At 35.6% G+C, this 8,862-nt stretch overlaps 1 long non-coding RNA gene across 1 annotated transcript; it reads left to right on the top strand.

The window, feature by feature from the left end:
• Positions 1-1,786: 1,786 nt before the first annotated feature.
• LOC107792521 (uncharacterized) lies at positions 1,787-8,650 on the top strand. The gene is made up of 3 exons (XR_001649556.2): positions 1,787-2,112; positions 5,013-5,101; positions 8,354-8,650. It is a non-coding gene; the product is annotated as an uncharacterized LOC107792521 (long non-coding RNA).
• Positions 8,651-8,862: the final 212 nt, after the last annotated feature.

The raw sequence follows: 8,862 nt of genomic DNA, 5'->3' as shown, positions 1-8,862 counted from the left end.
TGGTGGTGAAAGAACTTGCGGGTCTTTGTTTGGAGAATAAGATGAAGTACTTATTTTTTTAAGTGTTTTCTTTTTCTTTTAGTTAAAGACACGTACCACGTTATTGTTAGTGCATGTCATACAACTTTGAAGAAAAAATGGTCAAATACCAAAGAGTATGTATTAGACACATTATGAAAAGGTTGAGTGTGCATAAGTTATCTATGTTGAAGAGGTGTGTCTCACGGATTTGACCAGAAGCTCAAATGGTAAACTATGCATTCTGCCTATTTAGAAGGAAGAACTACCAAAATACATCCCCAAAAAAAACTTACCTATAATTAGTCATTAAGTCATACTACCAAAAATAATAAGAAAAAACTACCAATGATATATAACATTCAAAAAATCTAGGCAAAATGGATTTTTTTTGTTCAATGGATATGGTTGAAATTTGTTAAAAGCACATAAATGAAATAATATACAAAATTTGAGGAAGATTAGAAGTAATTTAAACTGATTAGGAGTCAAAATCTGTTATCAATGATATACAACATTCAAAAAATATAGGCAAATTTTTCCCCCCAGAATATGGTTGAAATTCGTTGAAAACACATAGATGAGAAAATATATAAAATTTGAGAAAGGTTAGAGGTGATTTGGACCCGTTTGGAGTCAAAATTCGTACTTGAAATCGTGTTTAAAATTTCATTATGATACATGTATCTCACACAAAGTGTACATAAATATACAAGGGATACAATAGGGAACATATTTGATACATATGGGATACACAAATGAACATGAGGGTATACATCTTATCTTCTTTCATTTTCATTTTCATTTTGTACTTCGAATTTTGCTCAAATTTCAATTTAAACTACCTCAAATCTCCACTAAATCATCCCAAAATTGAAATTCAAACTTTAAGAAATGTATCCAATCAATTTCAACAACACCTACTCAAAATAAATTACAATTTCGAATACCCAAATTTTTAAACTCAAACTTAAGCCAGCTTCAATGGCTTTCAATGTAATTTTAGCTCATCTTCTTCACTTTTCATCAACCAAATAATGTTCTACGCACGAAAAAAATTCTAATAAAATTACTATTTCACGAGTAATAATAAGATCAACGATGAAGGAAATGTAATTATCTATTTGGATGTGATTTCGATATGTCAAATGCTAATTCAAGCTTTTTTTTTTGGTTGTTATATTGCTAATTCAAGATTCTTCTATGCAAAACTTTAGAGGGTGATATAAGGTAAAAGATATTTTTTTAGACTTGAAAAGTTTCAAATTTTATATTACATCAATGAATGGTGATGTTTTTTGAAATGTGCATTACCACATTAAAGTGTCAAGTTGCTCTTCTCATCCTTTTGCCATATGTTAAGCGCCAAACTCTTTCCCTAGAACGTGGCTGATAATGAATGTGGAGTTTGTGGATGTTGGCCTATAGCTAGCTCAAATGGTATCCACCGCGTGGACTCAAATTACTAGAAAACGACTAGTTTTCGATCGGTATTTCCGACTGAAAAATGTTGTCGGAAGTTTCCGTCGAATTCCTCAAAAATTTGGAAAAAGAATTACGTATTATTTTAGTTTTATTTTTAGTTATCGACCACTTCGGTTAAAAATATTCGTGCAAAATTCTACGCACCAACGCTCCGACAGAACTGGTCGAACTACACAGTCATTAAAAGTCAATATTTACTTTTGACTATGGGCCAATTGATTCGGTCGCTAATTTAAAATATAAAATAATTTTTTAAATTAGTGTACCGACCGTTTCGGTCGCAAACGAGCACACAAATCTATTTTTTTATTGTCAGACCGATTCAGTCGGAAACTCTTTTATTATTTTTCACCCACCCGATTTTCTTCTTATTTTTTCCTTCTCTCCATTCTCTAATCTAGCTCTAACCAGCAGTGACTCTGGCGATTCCGGCGCAGTAAATTTCTCTCTACATCGCTCTTCTTCATTCCCCTCTCTATCTCTCTCTTTCTCCATTCTTTTTTTCCCCATCACTCTCTCTCTCTCTCTCTCTCCATCCCTCTTATTCTTCAATATGACAATTACAGGCGGACTCCGATGGCTTATTCCGACGGCGGCGACAACATTGAGGTTAGTAATTTTTTCCTCTTTTTTTAGTACTTAATTCGAATCTCCCAATTTGATTCTCCGTGCATCCCTAAAATTGGATTCAACATTGAGGCTTAGATGTCTACTTTTTCTATTTAGATTTACCCTAGTTCGATTCTCTATGCATCCCTAAAATTTAACCATAACCTTACTAATAATATTATGTATTAGCAAATTGGAAAGTATTTTGAAAGTTTGTTGATGATGATAGAAAGTTGTCTTATTAATAATGTGCATTAGTGAATCTAAGATTTACATTTAAAATATAGCATGCTTTAAAATAGTTGAAAGCTCTATATTATTTTATTTTAATAGTTTAATGTAACTAACAAAATCTAATTTGAGTTAACTTAAGGGTCATAAGATCATGAGATTTGTGTAGTTGATACGAAATTTAGTAGTTATCAAAATATTAACTCCTAAGATTTGAACTTATTCATCAAATTAATAAGCTTAGATAGTCAAGTAATATTTTTTAAAGTGTTTGGCATTTATATAACTTATAGTGTTGAAATCATCCAAGTATTACACTTAAAAAATATAAGAAGTGAGTGGATAGATAACTTTGATGAGAATATGACTTATTAATTAGTTAGTGTTATAAATATTATTTTATTTATGGCGAAAGTCTATCGTTTAGAGAGATTTTAAGATTTGTTACTTTGTGACTAAGTCATTTTCCCCCTATAAATAGAGGGATTCTATTTCATTGTAATTCATCTCAAATCAATAAGAATTCTCTCTCTATTCTTTTTCTGAAATACTCTTCTTCTTATTTATTATTTTATAACACGTTATCAGCACAAGACTCTAACCAATTGAGTAGAGGGTGGTTGTTTTTATTTGTATATATACTATTAATTGGTTGTCTAATGTTTGAGAAATTAAACCACCCGCGGAGAGAAGATATAAGAATTTGTGTGAGGCTCTTGTGCAAATGCATTGATATTCCTGTACTAGGCATCTGCTTTATTCACCAGACTCTGGGATACGTGCATGGTGATCAACTTGTATATAAAATAGAGAATAATGATTGTCAATTGTTCCATGAACTTTCTTCAGGATTTTTGTTTGGATTTAAGGTACGCAATTTAACTTATTTTTCTTTTACATTCTTGAAATTCTACAATTTGATTTTAAATACAAGGAAAGACAATAAATTTTGATTATAACTCTAATAACGTTTGTAAGAAATTATAACCATTCAAAGTGGTAGAATTTCTCTGTCTTGCCATGATCAAATTCATGTATGATTATGAGCACAAGAAGTGAAAACCCGTCTCATTTAATTTGCTTCATTCTCGTTTCCTTAAGATAATGTAGTAGTAGTATGTGCTAAGTCCGAAAGAAGATAAAATTATTACCGTGAAGGTATCAATAGATGTAGATGTGGTAATAGATGAAATTATAATCGTCATCATTGTGGTAACATGTAACGACCCGACCGGTCGTTTTGAGCATTTGCACTTTTCTCGGTAGTTTTCTGGCATGAGTAGCTCCATATTATGTTCTATGACTTATGTGAATCGTTGGTTTTCAAGTTATTCGTATTTGATTTGGAAGAATGATTCTCAGCTAGAAGCTTTAAATTCGAAAGGTTTGACCAAGTTTGACTTTTTAGTATTTGACCTCGGATTGGACTTCTGATGGTCCCGTTAGCTCCGTTGGGTAATTTTGGACTTAGGAGCGCGTCCGGATTGTGATTTGGAGGTCCGTAGTAGAATTTGGCTAGAATGGCGAAAGTTAAATTTTGGAAAGTTTGACCAGGAGTGAAATTTTTGATATCGGGGTCGGATTCTGATTCCAAAAGTTGGAGAAGGTCTGTAATGTCAAATGTGACTTGTGTGCAAAATTTGAGGTCAATCGGACGTGATTTGATAGGTTTCGTCATCGATTCTGAAAGTTGAAGTTTCAAAGTTCAGAAATTTCGAATTGAGGTGTCATTCGTCATTTCGATGTTGTTATGTGTGTTTTGAGGCCTCGAGTAGGTCTGTGGTAGGTTATGAGATTTGTTGGTATGTTTGGACAAGGTCCAGAGGGGCTCGGGCGTGTTTCGAATTGATTCCGGATCATTTTTCTTCATGTTGCTATTGCTGAAGGCTGCTGATCTTGGTGTTTCCTCATCTACGAAAGAATGCACACAGACAAGTCCGTAGATGCAGAGAATTGATCGCATAAGCGAAGGAAGGCTTGGTTGTAATGGATCGCAGAAGCGGGAATAGGGGCGCATCTGCGGCCCCGCAGAAGCGAAGATCATGGCGCAGAAGCGAGATTTAGGGCAGAAACGTGTTTGGTTTCGCACATGCGGTTGCACAGAAGCAGATATTGATCGCAGGTGCGAGGGGTCAGTTGGCTAGTGGAGTCCGCAAAAGCGGAGCTCGTGTCGCAGAAACAACGCTGCAAAAGCAGCTAATGTGACGCAAATACGAAAGTGCTGGGCAAAATGATAAATATAAGGGTTCGCGATTTGGCTTCATTTTAACATTTCCAAGCTCGGATTAAGGCAATATTTGGAACAGTTTTCACCATATGAATTGGGGTAAGTGTTCTCTACTCGGTTTTAGTTATATTACATGAATCTATCTTCGATTTTAGCTGTTGGTTGATGAATTTTAAAGAGAAAATTGGGGGTTTTGGCCTAAAGTTTCATAACATGAATTTTTGAGTTTTGAACATCGAATTGGAGTCGAAATTGAGTGAAACTAGTATGGTTGAACTCGTAATTGAATGGGTTGTCGGATTTTGTGAGTTTTGTCGGCTTTCGAGGTGCGGGCCTATGTGTGATTTTTGGCCGGATTTGGGATTTGATTAGGATTCGATTTTTATCATTTGGAATTGTTTTCTTGGGATTTATTTGATGTATTTGAGTTGCTTTTGGCTAGTTTTGAGCCGCTCGGAGGTCACTACGTGCATGATGGCATCATTGGAGCATCGCTTGGCTTGCTCGGTATTGGAATTTGGTTTGTTCGAGGTAAGTAACTTTTCTAAACTTAGTGATGAGGATATGAAACCCTGAATTATGTGCTATGTGATTGATGTTGAGGTGACACACATGCTAGGTGACGGGCGTGTGGGCGTGCACCCCGTGAATTATGACTCTGTTGTTTTATGGAACTATTTAGTGGCTCTATTTTGTTGATATTTCTATTTTGACCATGTGATTAAGTAACTGAGCTGTCACTCATGTTAGATATCATGTTTAGGTTTTATGCTGATATTATTATGACCCATAGTGTTCGTTTCTTACTATCATCTCATTGACATTTTGTGCTCAGTCATATTCGTGCATTAATATCATATCTCCGTCTCAGTTGTTATTTATTGATACATCATATCACTGACTCGGGCTAGTTTTCATGATATTGTGAGCCCGTGAGTGAGACTGGAGAGATTGATGACTAAGTGAGGCTGAGAGCCTGATTATGAGTGACAGTTGTGGGAGCGGGCTGCACCTCGCAGCGGTTATACTAATTTTATGATAGCGCTTGGGCTAGCTCTTGGTCTATAGGAGCCCCTCCGGAGTCTGTACACACCCCTAGTAAGCGCAATTGATTATATTGAGGGATGGATCTTCCCTCGACATGGATCTTGTCCGAAGCATACATATATACCTGGAGATGGATCTTCTCCATGGGGCTAGATTGGCCTTCCTCGGCACTGAGTGACTGATAGTCAGTGATATATATATATATATATTCTGGGATGAATCTTCCCTGGGCCGTATGGTCATATACAGTACCTAGTGGTATAGCATGATGAGCAGAAAGTGTGAGACAGTATTATTGAGTACTCTGAGAGTGTGAGTACATCATCTCTCAGATACATGGCATTGACATGCACGCATGACATACATGCATATAGATGTATGTTTCCTCATGATGTACGGTATCACGTCATTCATGACTTTTTACATAAATTGATAAGTGGGCATAGAGAGGTATTTCAAACTTGCTATCTGGAAAGAAAAGGAAACATCTTATTTATTGTGAAAGTATTTTGGAAAAATTACAATTTTTAACTATCTCATATTTTTCGATGATTTTGGTAATGGATTGGGTTTTCATTGATACTCTTGAAAAGCGGAACTATTTTTGAAAAACTGTGAAAAACCTGAGCATTTTATGTAAGACCTCAAAAAAAATTTCTAAGTAATTTAGGATTTCGAGGTGCCATGTAGGCTAATTATAATATTTTATGTGCTATAAATATGATATAAATGAATTGAATTTGGTAAATAAGTGTATAAGTCTTATAATAAGTAATTTGGGGTCCAAGGGAAGTCCTAAGTCTAAGTCAAATTGTAAAATTTCATAATAGGCTAAAATTCCAAATGAGTTTACACAAGTCTACATTTTGGACGAGCATATCTAAATATACATAATGTTTTATGTGATGAACAACCTATTATATGAAAAGTCTTCGAGTCTAGTTTCTAACGCTTTAAACCGTTCGTCATTTGGACATTCCTACATAAAGTTATGATCAAATTACTAAAGGCTGGAAAAATGTGATCCTATGTCAGCTCTGTGATCGCAAAATCATTATGCGGTCCGCATAATCGATCTACGACCGCAAATATGGTAGCAAATTGGATCAGTGTAGCCCAATTTTGGGCACCAGTTCGGTGATGCATTTTGCGACCCACATTCCTATTTTGCGTTTCGTTATGCGACCGCAGACCCGACTTCGGAGGCATATTTTTTCTATTTTTATAACACGACCCCATTTTAATATATAGGCTTTGGGGATTCATTTGGGGTCATTTTACTACTGATTTTAGAGAGAGTTGAGAACATATAGAGAGAGAAAGAAGGAGCCTAGCTTCATAATCACCCAAATCTTGCTCAAGTTTTCAAGAATCCAGGAAGATAACCATTTGATTGTCCTCCATCCGGATAAGTCCTTCTTCCAAGATTTCATGTAAGAGGTTAAGGGTTCAAATATGTTATTGGGATTAGAAATAGTCCATGCATGTGGGACTAAGTTGTATTATGTGATATTAAAGAACTAATTTGGGTAGTTCCTGTTAAAATTGGTTGAGGGAAGAAAGAATTTCCATTTTCAGACATTGTAGACTACTTCACATGTTAGGTGCTTGATGAAATTCCGAAGAGAGTTACACCATGGGTAGTCTTCCTAACTATTAATCGATTCCCGCTATCTCCATATAGATTGTTATTGCTAGAGGTGTTGGTGGATTATAGAAACTTAAGGAAAAGCTCTTTGAGGTATGTATGGCTAAATGTCCATCTTCTTAGAAATTGAGCTCCGTTGGTGTCTATGCAAATGTGGTAAGACTAAAATTTGGTTGATGTATTGATTGTTATTTCACATGAATTGGTTTTGTAATTATATATATATATACATACATACATACATATATACATACATACATACATACATACATACATACATACATACATACATACATACATACATACATACATACATACATACATACATACATACATACATACATACATACATACATGAAAGGTGTGCCTCAATGTGTGCAATGTACTATTCTTGATATTTAAAGATGTGAGAAGAATATGAACCATGTGTTGAAATGCCTAGTCTTCAAGTCAAGATTAAAACTGAGATTGTCATGCCAACTATGTGAAATCTTACCTATTCTTACAACTTGAATTGCTTTTGTATGTGCCTATGATCTTAAACTGCAAGGTTAACATTGAAAGTGGAAATGATATGATAATTATGGCTCTAAGTGCCTATGAATTGATATGTGTGAAATAAAGATTGAAATGAGATGATTAATGAGAAAGGAACAACGTATTGGTAAGGCGGCCTAGCCGATCAGGCCGTGATCAGATGCCATGCCGCACACATGGTGGTATTGTGTTGATATTGAATTCCGAAAAGTGAGAATGAGATTGTGATTGAGGTACATGTCTCAAATGAGGCAACCTAACCGATCGGTTCGTGATCGGACTCCGCTTAAGAAAGCGGTGGTATTGTGAATGATGATGCAACAATATGGAATGGCCCAACCTAAAACTATGGAATCGTGTGAAAGCTATGTGATCCCTTATTTGTATTTGATGAGGTGGTGATTGTTTAAAGCTTTGTTGATCCTTATGATTTCTTTATTCTTGTACGGTTGTTTTTTCTAATGAGATGGTGTTTAGTTATACATACTAGTGCTATTCGACGACACTAATATCTTTTTTGCCGGGGGCGCAACGTCTTTAAATGGATGTAGGTGGTTCCATACCAGGCAGTGTTGGTCGCAACTGGTGACGCATCTCCCTTTCAGCTGACTTGGTGAGCCCCACTTCATTTCGGGGTCTTGTACTGTTGTTTATCATGTACTTTGTATTTTGAGGTATAGACGGAGCCGTAGACAGGTTGTGGGTGGTGTCAGTTATTGAAAATTTGAACTATATATGTTGTTATTTGGCAAAATATTTCCTTCGTACCTATAAATTGTAATAATTTGGTTAGTATGGTTGAACTGTTAATGAAAGACAAAGTAAAAATTGTCAATGTAATGCTTATAAGGTAGGATTTATGGAGTTCATCTCCTTGTTATTCATAAATTAATTTTGGGTAAAATGAAACCTAATAGGCTTGCTCAGTCAGGCTTGCTTGGTTGAGCGCCGGTCGCGCCCCTCAGTTTTGGGGCGTGACAAACTTGGTATCAGAGCCCAAGGTTTTAATGTGTCCTAGGATGCCTCGGAGCCGTATCTAGTAGAGTCCTTCTTATCGGTG

The sequence above is a fragment of the Nicotiana tabacum genome, chromosome 20, assembly GCF_000715075.1.
Source record: "Nicotiana tabacum cultivar K326 chromosome 20, ASM71507v2, whole genome shotgun sequence".
NCBI lineage: Eukaryota > Viridiplantae > Streptophyta > Magnoliopsida > Solanales > Solanaceae > Nicotiana > Nicotiana tabacum.
Note: the sequence above shows the minus strand (reverse complement) of the source record. Positions and strands in the feature narration are given on the sequence as shown.